The 15,043-nt window shown below is 43.8% G+C and overlaps 1 long non-coding RNA gene across 1 annotated transcript; it reads right to left on the bottom strand.

Annotated features, from left to right (window-relative positions):
• Window positions 1-3,465: 3,465 nt before the first annotated feature.
• On the bottom strand, window positions 3,466-10,862 carry LOC121820391 (uncharacterized). The gene is made up of 2 exons (XR_006060904.1): window positions 10,698-10,862; window positions 3,466-3,740 (listed from the first exon to the last, which is right to left on the bottom strand). It is a non-coding gene; the product is annotated as an uncharacterized LOC121820391 (long non-coding RNA).
• Between the last annotated feature and the right edge of the window lie 4,181 nt (window positions 10,863-15,043).

Genomic DNA, 15,043 nt, shown 5'->3' with positions numbered 1-15,043 from the left:
GGACGGGGGCAGAGATGAGAGCAATGTCATCACTAGCTGAGGACCCCTGGAGTCACCAGAAGCTGGGAGAGGCGAGGTGGGGTTCTCCCCTAGGGCCTTCAGAGGGAGTGCAGTCCTGCCACCACTTTGCTTGTGGACTTCAGGGAGGAAAGGAATTCCTGTCATTTCAAGCCACGAAGTCTGTCTGTCATCATCTGTGACGGCAGCCTAGGGGAAGAATGGAGCACGTGATGCTAGGTGAGTGAGTGGATCAGTGAGACTCGGGAGGCCAGCCCAGAAAGGGAGCTTGGAGGGGTGTATTTCTCCCTTGGGGACCCTTCTTCATGGTCAAGGGGTCAGAAAGCTTGAAGATCAGGGTGATAAACAGGGTAACTCCTGTTTATTAATATTTAATGGAAGGTTCTCATGTTTCTGGGCTTCCCAGGTTGTTCAGTGATAAAGAATCCACCCGCCAAAGCAGGAGATGCAAGAGATGCAGGTTCGATCCCTGGGTGGGGAAGAGCCCTGGGGGAGGAAATGGCAACCCACTCCAGTATTCTTGCCTGCGAAATTCCATGGACAGAGGAGGCTGGTGGGCTATAGTCTGCAGGGTCACAAAAAGTCGGACACAGTTGAGTGACTGTGTGTGGGTGCGTGGTCTCATCTCCATTGCCTTTTTCTTACATGTGAACTCTATCCTTGTGCATTAATATTCTAGAAATGCTGCCGGATGCTTTGTATGGAGACGTTGTGTGGAGATTTTGTGTGGAGACTGGCTCTCTTATGTCTCCGGACCTCACAGTGCCTGGCATAGTATGGAAACACAGCAGGTGAACTGGAAAGGCTCTGAGGGTTCTCACTCCTCGCTGATTGTTGCCCTTGCCCTCTGGTCCTCATCAAAGTCACTGCCAAGCCATGCTTTCCGCAGCTCTCATTTTTGCCTGTCTGCTCCTCGTTGCTTCTAACCAGCAATGTTCTTTTCTTGTTCCTTTCCTTCTCGCCTCCCTGGGTAGAAGCCCACAGTGGTTTTTGCCAAAACTGGGCGGGGAGCTCCCAGTGACTGTCTATATCATCTAGAAAGTTGCCAACATCAGACCTGGTATTTCATATCCAGCTTTGAACATTGGTCAACCGGTCACCCACACTCCCAGTAAAGTTCAAGGATACCACTGAACACAGAATAAATGTGCATATCTAAAATTAAAATGTGTCTGCTCATTTCAAAACTCCGTTTCTCCTTTTCAGGATGGGGAAGGCCCTGGAAATGGCATGTCTTTGCTTGTAAGCTCTCGCCAGGGCCTTCTGGGTAAGAACCTGGCTGTGGCTTCTCTCTTTTCTTAGTTGTTTACTTCTCCTATGAGGGGGATTCAGGAGAGAACAGCATCCAGAAGACTAAGGTAATTTAGTTTCTAGCCATCCTTGGCTAGAGTCCTTCTGGCACCCTCGACAAACAAAAATAGTATCTTGTGTCTGCACTAAAAACGTTATCTTAGCTGGAAGAAGTGAGTTTTCTCAAATGCCCTAATAATAATAGCTCATATCTACTGAGTGCCTACAACATGTAGGCTCTGCAGTAACTGTTTAGCATTCTTTATCCATTTAATCCCTATGATAACCTTAGAAAGTCCCTCCTTTATCGTCCCCATTTCACAGATGAGGAAACTGAGACTTGGGGAGTTCAAGCATGGGTCTGGAGTGAGACGAATGGTGAAGCTAGGATTCAAGCCTAGGTCTGTGTAACTTCAGGACACATGTATTGAAACTTCAGGGCATGCGGCCTTAGATCAGAAGAGCTCTCATCTTTTGTCCCTGTTTAGAGTTAAATGGAGACTTGAAAAAGCAACAGCTTCTGAAATAATGTTAGAAAATCCTACAGTGAAGAGCCAGGTCTCTTTGAATCAGGGCAAATCAGGCAGGAGATGCTGCCCAGCCCAAGAGTGGGCTTTTTTTTCTGTTCAGAAACTAGAATTGCCTCTAAAAGGAGATGCACTGAATTGGCATTAGAAGGAGAGTGAACCCTGGGCCATGGAGACAGAGACCTGAGCATCTCAGAGACCATTTGAGAGAGTGAATGAGAATGGAGCTCAAACCACGTGAGTCTGTTGTTCATGGGGGCCTGGCAAGAGAAGAGCAAGAAGTTCTGACTATGGGGCATTCAAGGCTTCCCCGGGGACCCACAGCAGCAGATACTGGGTCACTGGTGCACAGAATGTCAGTGAGTCGGTGGTAAGCTGATCCCTCGTCCGGTCAGAAGGAAAGACTTGGGCTGTGAGAATTCCAGCCCAGCGTGTTCTCTGCCTGAAGTGTGGCCTGGCCTCCTGCCTCTTCTGGCTGTCTGGCTTTTATCACACATGAACAGAGGAGAAAAATAAATTGAGGATATGGATAACATTTAAGTGACTCTGAAAACTTTTGTGGCTACATGGACCTGTTTCAAGAATTATTTTTAACTGCAGACATTTGGTCCCAGTGGGAAATAAAACTTAAAAGGACAGTTATAATTAGGTCACATTTTGAGAAACTTATTACATTTTGCTATGAGTCCCAGGAGTAGAGTATCTTAAATGATTTTAGTATTTAGATTCCATCATGGCGCAGAATTCCATTTTTCTATGCAAGAATGGGAAGCGAATAAGAGAAATTATGACAGCAATATTAGATGAAAGCAAAGGCAGGAATAAATTTAATTCAGAATACAAGAGGGAAATATCATGTAGTCTTCTTCCCATACCCCTCTTTCTTTTCTGTTTGTCTTTATCCTAAAATAGTGTCTGTGGAAGGAGCCTGGATCTTTTTATCTGTATTGCCCATGAAATGCCCCTTTATTTTATATGTTATTTTTTGACTTTTCAGAATTTTTTTCAATATCCTTGCAATTAGGATAGTTAGGGAGTTTGGGATGGACGTGTACACACTGTTATATTTAAAATGGATAACCAACAAGGACCCACATGGAAATCTGCTCAGTGTTATGTGGCAGCCTAGATGAGGGGAGTTTGGGGGAGATTGGACACACGCATATGTATGGCTGGGTCGCTCTGCTGTGCATCTGAAACTATCACAACATTACTAATTGGCTATACTCCAATATAAAATAAAAAGTTTTAAAAAAACTAAAGGAAAAAATAAGTAGCAAAAAAAAAAAAATCCTTGCTCTGAGTTAAACATTACTTTTTATTTAACATTTTTTAAAATCTCATTTTCATTTTTTATTGGTGTATAGCTATACAATGTTGTGTTAGTTTCAGGTATATGGCAAAGTTATATATAAACCCACTCTCTTTTTAAAGTTCTTTTTCCACAAAGGCCATTACAGAATATTGAGTAGAGTTCCCTGGGCTACATAGTAGGTCTTCATCAGTTTGTTTTTGCTCTAGATGAAAATATGACCAAAGACAAATTTCATGTCTCAAGTACAATATAGTAAAGCAGTTTAGTGGAGGAAAGGCTGGTATCTCACTAGAAGCAAGAAAATAAACATTAGCATTGGCTGTAATACTGTTTCTATGATCTCTGTACAGCACCAACGGCCAGCTGGGGACTGGTTATTGGGCTCTTGGGAGTGAGGCTGATGGGGAAGGGGGAGAAAGAGGAAGGTGAGGTGAGGAGACGACAGTGGCCACAGCCGGGATCATGCTTTTCTGCTGTGAAAAATGTCCCACGAGAGCTTTACTGGGCTGGAGCCTGGCAGGAGGGAAGGCTCTTTGCTCTGTGCTGTAGACACACGGTGAGGTCCAGCCAATCTCTTCCATCCCACACACCTGTGAAATTTTACAAAAAGGTACATTAAAACGCCTCTATATGGCAGTGCATTAAAATGGGCCAGGGATGCTTTCTCCCACTGACAAATCCATAATATATTCTTATAGCTAAATATCTGCCTACAGAAATGATTTCTACTAGATACTTCCTAATCTTTTTAAATAGAAAAGATTCATACCAGCTGTATTCTTGGGAATGCCCTGGTGGTCCAGCGGTTAGGACTGCATGCTCTCACTGTATTCTTTACCTTTCGTCTAGGATTAAACTGTGATTCGCCTTGGATGAGTGGATGTGGGGCTGTTTACGGAGTTAAATAAGATAGAAGAATTGTATGGCGTGATCAGAGCTACACAGAGCAAAAGCTCACTTGCATTTGATGCACAGAGAGGTTGCTTAGGGGAAGGTGGCGCAGTGGGTCACTTCCGTGATTGGAGAAACTGTAGGGAGTCAGTCTTGGGAATCAGCTATGTGAGAGTGCGTTTCAGCCATTCATCCTCAGATGGCCTTGGTGACAGCTCATACTAAGTGTCCTCTCCCCTTGGCAGGTCAGCGTCTCTGCTGCTTCCTGCCTCAACTGCCCATCTTTTTATGCCTCATCTGCTTAGAAGCCAGAAAGTGTGTTTTGCTGCCATGGAATCTCCATTGGAAAAGATCTGTGGGGGAAAAAAAAAAAAACCTACTCAGGGAAGTCAGGGATCAGGATTAATGGACTATCCTAACTTCTAGACCCAACAATTGACCGAGGACCAGTCTACCCCACCCTTTTTCATACATTTGTAAAGGAGGCCTTCCACCACTGTGTTTTCGTGTCTGACAGATCTTCCTATAATATGGTACACTAGTGTTTATCAGTTAGTGATGGGTGTGTTACACCTTCTAGAGCACACACCAACACCTTAGGCTGGGTGTCACCAACGCCAATGCTTACAGGAGCCAGGCGAGTATCAATACTGTGAGTGAGCACATGATGAGTGGGGCTTAGGACAGAAGATGCCCCTTCATAATATGGATGTATTGGGTCCATTGCTGTCAGAATTTCCAATTTTTTAGAGACAGTTTGGGAATCTGGATTTTTATTTTATCTCCTAACAAAGAAAGGCAATGCCAAAGAATGCTCAAACTACCACACAATTGCACTCATCTCACACGCTAGTAAAGTAATGCTCAAAATTCTCCAAGCCAGGATTCAGCAATATGTGAACCGTGAACTTCCAGATGTTCAAGATGGTTTTAGAAAAAAGGCAGAGGAACCAGAGATCAAATTGCCAACATCCACTGGGTCATCAACAAAGCAAGAGAGTTCCAGAAAAACATCCACTTCTGCTTTATTGACTACAACAAAGCCTTTGACTGTGTGGATCACAATAAACTGTGGAAAATTCTGAGAGAGATGGGAATATCAGACCACCTGGCCTGCCTCTTGAGAAACCTATATGTAGGTCAGGAAGCAACAGTTAGGACTGGACTGGACATGGAACAATAGATTTGTTCCAAATAGGAAAAGGAGTGCATCAAGGCTGTATATTGGCACTCTGCTTATTTAACTTCTAAATAAGAGTACATCATGAGAACATTGTGAGAAATGCTGGGCTGGTAGAAGCACAAGCTAGAATCAAGATTGCCGGGAGAAATATCAATAACCTCAGATATGCAGATGACACCACCCTTATGGCAGAAAGGGAAGAAGAACTAAAAAGCCTCTTGATGAAAGTGAAAGTGGAGAGTGAAAAAGTTGGCTTAAAGCTCAACATTCAGAAAACGAAGATCATGGCATCTGGTCCCATCACTTCATGGGAAATAGATGGGGAAATAGTGGAAACAGTGGCTGACTATTTTTTTGGGCTCCAAAATCAGTGCAGATGGTGACTGCAGCCATGAAATTAAAAAGTGCTTACTCCTTGGAAGAGAAGTTATGACCAACCTAGGTAGCATATTCAAAAGCAGAGACATTACTTTGCCAGCAAAGGTCCGTCTAGTCAAGACTATGGTTTTTCCAGTGGTCATGTATGGATGTGAGAGTTGGACTGTGAAGAAAGCTGAGTGCCAAAGAATTGATGCTTTTGAACTGTAGTGTTGGAGAAGACTCTTGAGAGTCCCTTGGACTGCAAGGAGATCCAACCAGTCCATTCTGAAGGAGATCAGCCCTGGGATTTCTTTGGAAGGAATGATGTTAAAGCTGAAACTCCAATACTTTGGCCATCTCATGCAAAGAGTTGACTCATTGGAAAAGACTCTGATGCTGGGAGGGATTGAGGGCAGGAGGAGAAGGGGACGACAGAGGATGAGATGGCTGGATGGCATCACCGACTTGATGGACATGAGTCTGAGTGAACTCCGGGAGTTGGTGATGGACAGGGAGGCCTGGTGTGCTGAGATTCATGGGGTTGCAAAGAGTCAGACACAACTGGGCGACTGAACTGAACTGAACAATGAAATGTTCAGTAGTTAAGTCAGAAATCAAATAACTCTCATAGACCAAACAAACAAATTAAAACACATACACACCCAATCTAGATCCTCCATGAAAGCCAGTTTATTATGTCTGCATTAACTCAGATGGATTTAGATTGTATGGTAGGAAATATCTTGGCATACCAGACTCTTATCACTGATTATTGGGAACAGGAGTGGGTGTGTGTGGGAACTTTTACATTTTTCTCAGTATACTCTGTATTGTTTGAATTTTGGGCAAGAAGAATACATTTATACAGCAAAAAAAAAAAAAGCAGTCTGAAGAATACAAGAGAAACCAGATTTAGAAGTTGGAAGCCTCCACCATTTAAAATAGCTAGAAAATTGCATTTATCATGGCAGATTGATTGCATGAAAGACATAAACCAAAAGGCAAGAAAAGAAACTTTAAGGAAGCAGGAAAAAATCAAAAGAGCTATCAGTTCATGAAATAAAAACAAGGTCCTATAAAAATTAGAGAATAAGAAAGAGCTCTTTGAAGTTAAAAGTGCAATACCAGAGTAACATTCAATGAAAAAGTTAAGAGGATAGAGTCGATGCAATTTCATAGAAAGGAAATAAAAGATACAGATTTGGAAGTAGGAGAGAAACAGTATGAAACTGAGAGGATTGACTTAGGAGTTTCACATCCAACTGATAGCGTATTTGGAAAAGGAGGAGAGAGCTGAGGAAAGGAAATTGCCATAGAAATAGAATACAAGAAATCCCATGGAGTACCCAAAGAAATAATAATCACAAAATAAAACCTCACATCAAGGCACATTATCATGAAGTTTCAGGACAGTAGGAATCAAGAGAAGATTACTGAGAGATTTTCTGAGAGAAGAAATACACCTCAACAAAGGGTCAGGAAAAGAATAACAGCAAACTTCTCAATAGCAATCCTGGGGGCTGTCAGGAAATGAAACATTTGAAAAAAATAGTTCTGAACTGGGACATACAGGACCCCCTACAGTTGCCAAAATCTGCTCGTGTGCAAGTCCCTTATAAAGAACGGTGTGATGTTTGCATATAAGCAATGCCCATCCTTCTGTATATTTTAAATAATCTTTAGGTTACTTATGGTATCTGATACAATTAGTTGTAAATACAATGTAAATGCTATATAAATAGCTGCTGGTTTGTGGCAAATTCAAATTTTGCATCTTGGAATTTTCTGGATTTTTTTTCTTGAATATTTTTGATCCACAGTTGGTTGAATTCTAGGATGCAGAACCCACGAATATGGAGGGCCAACTGTATAGGCAAACTAAAACTATGTGTGAAAGTGAAAGTCGCTCAGTCGTGTTCGACTCTTTGAGACCCCATGGATTATACATACACAGTCCATGGAATTCTCCAGGCCAGAATACTGGAGTGGGTAGCCTTTCCCTTCTCCAGGGCAATCTTCCCAACCCAGGGATCGAACCCAGGTTTCCCACATTGCAGGCAAATTCTTTACCAGCTGAGACATGACAGGTCTCAAATTATTTCTAATACTCTTTCTTGTTGTTGTTGTTTAGTTGCTGAGTCATGTCCGACTCTTTGCGACTCCATAGGCTGCAGCATGCCAAGCTTCCCTGTTCTTCATTATCTCCCAGAGTTTGCTCAAACTCATGTCCATTGTGATTCCATGAACTGTCTCCTGCCAGGCTCCTCTGTCCACGGGATTCCTTAGGCAAGAATACTGGAATGGGTTGGCATTCCCTTCTCCAGGGGATCTTCCCAACCCAGGGATCTTCCCAACCCAGGGATCGAACCCACATCTCTTACGTCTCCTGCATTGGCAGGTGGATTCTTTACCAGTAGCACTGCCTACAGTTAGAGAGGCCGTAACTATGGTGTCCAGTTCCAGTCCAGTCGCTCAGTCATGTGACTCTGACTCCGTGGACTGCAGCACGCCAGGCCTCCCCATCCATCACCAACTCCCGGAGCTGACTCAAACTCATGTCCGTTGACTCGGTGATGCCATCCAACCATCTCATCCTGTCGTCCCCTTCTCCTCCCTCCTTCAATCTTTCCCAGCATCAGGGTCTTTTCCAATGAGTTGCCTCTTCACATCAGGTGGCCAAAGTATCAGTCCTTCCGATGAATATTCAGAGTTGAATTCCTTTTAGATTGACTGGTTTGATCTCCTTGCAGTCCAAGGGACTCTCAAGAGTCTTCTCCAGCACCACAATTCAAAAACATCAATTCTTTGGTGTCAGCCTTCTTTATGGTCCAACACTCACATCTGTACATGACTATTGGAAAGGAACTATAGCTTTGACTATATGGACTTTTGTCAGCAAAGTGATGTCGGTGCTATTTAATACGTGAATTAGGTTTGTCATAACTTTTCTTCCAAGGAGCAAGCGTCTTTTGATTTCTTTCTCTCTCTTAAGAATCTACTAGATGTACTTTACTAAAATGAGTGAGCAAATATAGGAGACTTAGGATCCAGACGACAGTGGATCCAAAATATGAGATGGAGTGCTCAAAGGAAATTCTCAGGGAGATAGTAAAGATAGGCTGTAAGATGACAGCTGCGCAGCAGGCCCAGAGGGAAACTAGTACAGAATAGAGGAGAACGTGAAGGGCTGCCATAGTAGCATCTCCTGGGAAAAGAATGGAGCTGATCAGTTCAGTTCAGTTCAGTTGCTCAGTCATGTCTGACTCTTTGCAACCTCATGGACTGCAGCATGCCAGGCCTCCCTGTCCATCGCCAATAGGACAGACTGAGGATTGCATATGTACAATACATAGGATATTTGGGAGATAAAGCATTGTTAAATACACTAACAAGTGTCAAATGAAAAACAAGGCCAATTATTAACTCCAGGAAAACATTTTAAATGCTCAAGGAAGGAATTTTAATAGTTCCATACCTATGTCTCCACTGTAAACAATATTGCATAGTCATAATATTCCAGATATGAAATATTAATTTAACAGAAAGTTGCAATGTAATCCTTGAAAAAATAGGAGGATTGTGAATAGCTCCATGTATGTGTATTAGGAGTGGGAAATCCATAATGCAGTTAAATGCTTCTCTTCATTAGTAGTCATTCAGTTCAGTTCAGTTCAGTTCAGTCTCTCAATCATGTCCGACTCTTTGCGACCCCATGAATCGCAGCACGCCAGGCCTCCCTGTCCATCACCAACTCCCGGATTCACTCAGACTCATGTCCATCAAGTCGGTGATGCCATCCAGCCATCTCATCCTCTGTTGTCCCCTTCTCCTCCTGCCCTCAATCCCTCCCAGCATCAGAGGCTTTTCCAATGAGTCAACTCTTCAAATGAGTCATTAGATAATGCTTAAACTGAAACTCAAGAAATAATATAAGCATTTAAAAAAGAAATACAGTAATATATATCTGAAAAATTAACTAAAAATTTAAAGCATTTGGTATTAATAATTGAGAACTGGGGATGGAAATGGGGGAGAGAGAGCAGGAGGTGGATTTTTTATTTTGAACTTTTAGCTCAACCCCGCCTTAAAAAGCCCTAGTCACTAGGGATGTTCCCAGTGTTATTCTAATATTAATACCAACAATGCTGGAATGAAAAACCTCATACATATGTTATTTCATTTGTGTGCAGATATAGCTGCAGGATAAATTTCCAGAGGTCAAAGGGCAAATATATTTGTACTTTTGACGGATAATGCCTAATTGCTCTCCACAGGAGGTTGTAAGATCTTATTCTCCCACCAGAATTGTGTAAAAGTGGTTATTTTCTCACAGCCTCATCAGAAGAACACACTGTCAAACCTTCGAGTTTTTATCAGTCTGTCAGGTGTCAATAAGGCTGCTCTTATTATAAGTGAGATTAACTGTAAGAATTAAAGATTTTAAAATTTAAAAAATAAAAAACTAAAAAAAAAATAAAGAATCTTCTAAATATTTAAGAGCCATTTATATTTTTCTCTGAATGTTCTGATTACGTTCTTTGCCCACGTTCGTATTATTTTTTGATCTTTTTCTTCTTAATTTCTAAGAGCTCTTTATATTTTAGAGAAATTAATCATTTATATTGCACATTTTTTTTTATAGTTCGTCATTTGTCTTCACTACAATTTCCTGCTAAGTTTTTGATGGGTATGTAGTCATATTTATAAATATTTTCTGTGATAGATTCTGTATTCTGAGTCATAATTAGAAAGGCCCTCCCCACTCAAAGCTTATAAAGTAATTCATCTATGCTTTTCTCTTAGTGACTTTAAGCTCTCACTTTCTACATTGACATCTTTGATCCATTTAGAATTTATCCTCATATATTGATCCGGCTTTACCTTTTCCAGATGTCTACACAGTTGTCCCAACTCTATTCACTGTCTGAATTTAAGCACAGCTATTACCATGAAAAAAACAAAATTAAAAAAAAAAAAAAGCGGGGGTGGAGGAAAAGAAGCCCTCCTGATAGCCTGAGTGATGAGGGAAGGGAGGAGATGGGAAGATCACTTTCTCTTTCCCAGCCTTCCAGTCCCCACGCTTCCATTCACACGGCCATTTCCAAAGGCTCACCCTGAGGCTGTTTCTTCAGGAGGAATACTTGGCTGCAATGAGAGGCTCAACGGGGCGAAACTGGCCAAGCTCAGACACTGAAAGTGTGAGTTTCATACCAGACCCTGGGAGGGATGAAGCAGGAGGTGCTCCAGGAAATTCCCAGTCGCAGGATGACTCAGCTCTAACTGCCTTCCTGCATGACGACACTTAAAAAGAGTTCCAGTCCCCAGGAGAGAGCATCTGATTGGTCAGTTGCCCATCTCCTGTCCGCAGGGGTCCAAGTGCTAGGATTAGCCGGACACCAGAACCAAGTGGGTGGGAGTAGGAGGGGCAATTGCAAAGGAAGAGATGCTGGGCAACAAAATCAAACAAAGCCCCCCGCAGCAGCTGTCCACATTTGCAAAAATAGTCACAATAAAAATAGCAGCTATTTCTGGATTATTTCTATAGCCAGGAACTGTGTTAAGTGTTTTATCTCATTTATGTCTCACCAGCTGTGTGAAGTTGACAGGTAAGGAAGCTGAGGCTGAACAGAGGTTAAGAGACTTGTCTGACACAGCTAATAAGTAGCATAAGCAAGATACAAACCTGGATGTTCATCCTTGCCCAGCATCTGCCTTTAAAAAAATAAAAAAAGTTATTTATTTGGCTGTGCTGGGTCTTAGTTGCAGCATGTAGGATCTTTAGTCGTGGCATGCGGGATCTAAGTCCCTGACCAGGGATAGAACCTGGTTCCCCTGTATTGGGAGCGTGGAGTCTTAGCCACTGGCCCACAGAGGATCTCCCCAGCCTCTGTCTTTTAACCATTCAGGGATGCTGTCCTCTGAGTAGGAATGAATGTTTTCCTTGGTGCAGCTCTGTGTCTGCGCCCTGCAGCCCTGACTGTTGGCCTCTGTGGACTTTGGATGTGGTTCTGGTACCCATGGGGCTCCTCCAAGTCCCCATCGGTCATCCTGTTGCTTGTTGCCTGCTCTCCTAGTAGGAGCCTGGTGGCTACAGCACCTCCAGGCACCAAGCTTTCTCATTCCTTCTCTCCTCACGGCCATCTCCGGGCAAGGTCCCCTGGGCTGGCGTTGACCTTATTGGGTAACCATCTCTTCCTACATGCTCGGACCCAGCTCCATCTCCTGGGCCCTCTTGTGCATCTCTACACTCTCTTCCCCTGGGAGGGGGTCTCTCTCCATCAGATAGGCTTCCTGAGAGGTTGTGGGGTGGCTTATGCCCCTGTGGTGTTAGTCACCACACCCTCCAGGTCAGTAACCACTCCTTGAATAGGGCTCACACATCTCTTCGACCCCACGGACTGCTGTATGTGGAAGCCTGGCGTGCTGCAGCCCATGGGGTCACAAAGAGTTGGACATGACTGAGCGGCTGAACTAAACTGAACGTATCTCTGTGTAAATGCCCCTTACCTTTCCACTTGCCCTGGGACCCGTCTAATCTGCCTGGATTAGAACCAGGCACCCCATGGAATCCTCTGGCGCCAATCCAAAGCTGCTTCATCTCTCGCCCCTCCAGCTCTGGGCAGCCCATCAGCAAGGGTCTCCTGTGCACTGACCCTTCTTTAGCCATGCTCAAGTCTGGAATGTCTTCTCTTTCCAGCCTCCCTCCTTCATGATTCAGAAGCCTCCAGAGTTTGGTGGTTCTCTGGGTTGGGCAGCTCCTGTTAGGTGTCATTCGGAGCTCACCTCCTCTTGTAGAAACACCATGATTGAATTTAAATACTAAAATTATACACTCAGCATTGCACAAGTGCTGCTCCTGCAAACACGATCACTGCAGGACTGACTCACTGTCCCTCCCCCTCAGGTGTGCTGTGTTGCACATCCGCGGTGCAGCTGCCTGCCGCATGTCTCAGCGAGGCCTGGAAGTGCTGTCTGAGCAGTCTTGAAGGCCACCTGCAGCTGGGGACAGCCACCGGGGCCTTTTCTCCATGGGGGTTTAGGGATGGGAACACCAGCTGCAGGGAAACGCCACTTCCCACCTGCACCCACGAGGGACCGTGAAAACAATGACCAGGGTTCACAGGAGCTGGTCTCTGTGGTCATACACTTGCTCACACAGCCGCACACAACACGGCCCATCACCTTTCCAAACCCCAGCCTGCCCCATTCCTGGCTTTCCAGGAGGCTCAGTAGTAAAGATTTCACCTGCCAAAGCAAGAGAGGCAGGTTCAATCCCTGGGTCTGGAGAAGGAAATGGCAACCCACTGCAGTATTCTTGCTTGGAAAATTCCACGCACAGAGGAACCTGGCGGGCTACAGTCCACAGGGTCACAGAGTGAGCCACAACTGAGCGACTGTGCAAACTCGCACGTCCCGCTCCACCTGCTCGATGAGGACTAGTCTGTTGGCCTTATTTAAAATGTAACCTGACTTTGGGATTCCAGAGCACCACTTCCTGTCCCCCACCCTAACACTTAAACTGCAGTACACTATGAAGTGAAATGTTAGTCGCTCAGTTCTGTCTGACTCTTTGCGACCCCATGGACTGTAGCCCATCAGGCTAATCTGTCCAAAGAGCTCTCCAGGCAAGAACACTGGAGTGGGTTGCTATAAAATGTACTTACTTTGCTATTGTTCATTTTTTGTCTCTCTCCACTAGAATGTAACTCGACAAGGGCAGGCAGGGACTTTCGGCCTGTATTGTCTAGGAGGTATTCCAAGCATCTAGAATAATGTGAGCATGTAGTAGGTACTCAATAAGTATCCGTTACGTGAATGAATTATGCACCCCTTAATGTCTGTAATGAAGGAGGCAGTGGCGCCCCACTCCAGTACTCTTGCCTGGAAAATCCCACGGGGGGAGAAGCCTGGTAGGCTGCAGTCCATGGGGTCACTAAGAGTTGGACACGACTGAGCAACTTCACTTTCACTTTTCACTCTCATACACTGGAGAAGGAAATGGCAACCCACTCCAGTGTTCTTGCCTGGAAAATCCCAGTCGGATATGACTGAAATAACTTAGCAGCAGCAGTATATGTATATACAGAGCAATACTACTCAGCCATAAAAATGAATGAAAGTTTGCCATTTGCAACAATACATATGGACTTGGAGGGTGTTCTACTCAGCAAAATAAGTCAGAGAAAGAAAATCCTGTATAATATCAATTATATGTGGAATCTAAAAAGGAAAACAAACTAGTGAATATATAACAAGAAAGAAAAAAACTCACAGATGTAGAGAACAAATTACTGGTTATCAGTCAGGAGAGGGAAGGGAGAAGAAGAAAAATAGAGGTAGGGGCTTTAGAAGTAAAAACTGCTGCTGCTGCTGCTGCTAAGTCACTTCAGTCGTGTCCAATTCTGTGCGACCCCATAGATGGCAGCCCACCAGGCTCCCGCATCCCTGGGATTCTCCAGGCAAGAACACTGGAGTGGGTTGCCATTTCCTTCTCCAGTGCATGAAAGTGAAAAGTGAAAGTGAAGTCGCTTAGTCGTGTCTGACTCTTTGCGACCCCATGGACTCAGCCCACCAGGCTCCTCCATCCATGGCATTTTCCAGGCAAGAATACTGGAGTGGGTTGCCACTGCCTTCAGCAAGAAGTAAAAACTATTAGGTATAAAATAAGCTCTAAGGTTAAACTGTGCAATACAGGAAATAGAGCGAATATTTTATAATAGCTATTCATGGAGTATAACCTTTAAATATTGTGAATCACTATGCTGTACATTTGAAACTTATATAATATTGTCATCAAACGTACCTCAATTTAAAAAAAGGTGGAACTAATTCTCTTCCCAACTGAATGAGTGCCTCCCTTTAATGCACAGAACATGAGTTCTGAGGTTGAGTCATAAAAAGAAGGTCTCTCACCTGCCTCCCTCTCATGGATACTCACTCTAAGGGTAGTTTGTGGCCTTATTGTGAGCACGTTTAACAGCCTGGCAGGCTCATGTTTGGAGAAAGTAAGGCCTCCAACAACAAGGGCATCAACCTGCTCACCGTGTGAGTAGACTATCTTGGAAGCTGGCCCTCCAGGGGACAAGCAAGTCAAGTTGACATCGTGACAGTAACCTCATGATACACCCCAGGCAGAAACTACACGGATAAGACACACTTGAATTCCCAACAAACAGGTATTGTGAGGATAATAAATATTCATTATTGTGTTATCCACTAAATTTTGGGGGTAATTTGTTACACAGCAGTAGAGAACTAATGCAGTTTCAAGGTCATTTAGTGCTCCTAAAATGTGACTTGCTTTATAAAAACCCCATAGACCTCCAGCTTTATATATATATATGTGTGTGTGTGTGTATATATATATATATATATATAAAGCAATGGTGGATAAAGTGGGCTACAACTGCTGATGTGTAATGGAGCTTGCATAGGTTCAGTGGAGACGGAACAGTCCTG

Source organism: Ovis aries, chromosome 9 (assembly GCF_016772045.2).
Source record: "Ovis aries strain OAR_USU_Benz2616 breed Rambouillet chromosome 9, ARS-UI_Ramb_v3.0, whole genome shotgun sequence".
Classification (NCBI taxonomy): Eukaryota; Metazoa; Chordata; class Mammalia; order Artiodactyla; family Bovidae; genus Ovis; species Ovis aries.
The sequence above is the reverse complement of the archived record's forward strand: the minus strand, read 5'-3'. Positions and strand labels throughout refer to the sequence as shown.